An 882-nucleotide genomic window follows, 5' to 3' on the forward strand; every position below is an offset into this window, starting at 1 on the left:
AGATCCATGGTTGCTATGAATAGCTGCCGCCTTAGACATAACTGCTGCTACCTCAGGTACAGCTGCTGCTGCCTTAAGCAGAATGGTATATGCTTTTGCTGCCTTAGGTAGTCTAACCAAACGATTTTGAGGGAAACAGTGTTCTCTGGTTACTAACCATTCTTCCTCTATTCTAGCACACTTTAGAATTCTTAGCTGTTTTACATGGGCTTCTATTGTTGTGTAGCTTTTGCTGTAGCTGGAGTATGTAGAAATCTTAAAAATTTAAACTTAAAAAAAAAAAAAATGAAAATTTTTTAAGTGTATAGATAAAAAAAAGTTTAGTGTGTGGAAAAGTACTCATTGAAGATTTTCTATTTTTACAGTTTACTGTGGACATGTAGTGTGCAACAGTAACTTGCACCAGATGGGTAAAATTTTCCTGCAGCTGCAAGAACTGTAGGAAACAAGTGGATTGGCTTTTTTCCAAAGGTTCCTTTGCTATCTATGAATCTACCAACTGCATTATATGCAAGGATCTCCAATATATGGGTTTCCACGCTACCAATATTTCCCAAGATGAGAAAGCATGGGTTCAGAACACCATCAGGCATTGAGTAACAGGATTCCACAAGAGCTATAAACAAGGTGCTCCTTATCTTCCTTGAGGAGAATTAAATGTCCTCCTTTTCCCCAAGGCTGATATGACTGAAGTGTATGATCATCAGATACTGACAGTTTAATTTCCCTTGGTACAACTGGATCAGGCAAATCATGAAGTCCGGGATGCACTTCAGGAGAGGACTTTCGAAGCCGACAACATGTCGACAACCTCTTCCGTTCCATCGCAAGGAAAGAGGATCTCATTGACAAAGGATGTTTTGAAAGACTCACTTGACAGTC

Source organism: Palaemon carinicauda, chromosome 9, assembly GCF_036898095.1.
Source record: "Palaemon carinicauda isolate YSFRI2023 chromosome 9, ASM3689809v2, whole genome shotgun sequence".
In the NCBI taxonomy this organism is placed as follows: Eukaryota; Metazoa; Arthropoda; class Malacostraca; order Decapoda; family Palaemonidae; genus Palaemon; species Palaemon carinicauda.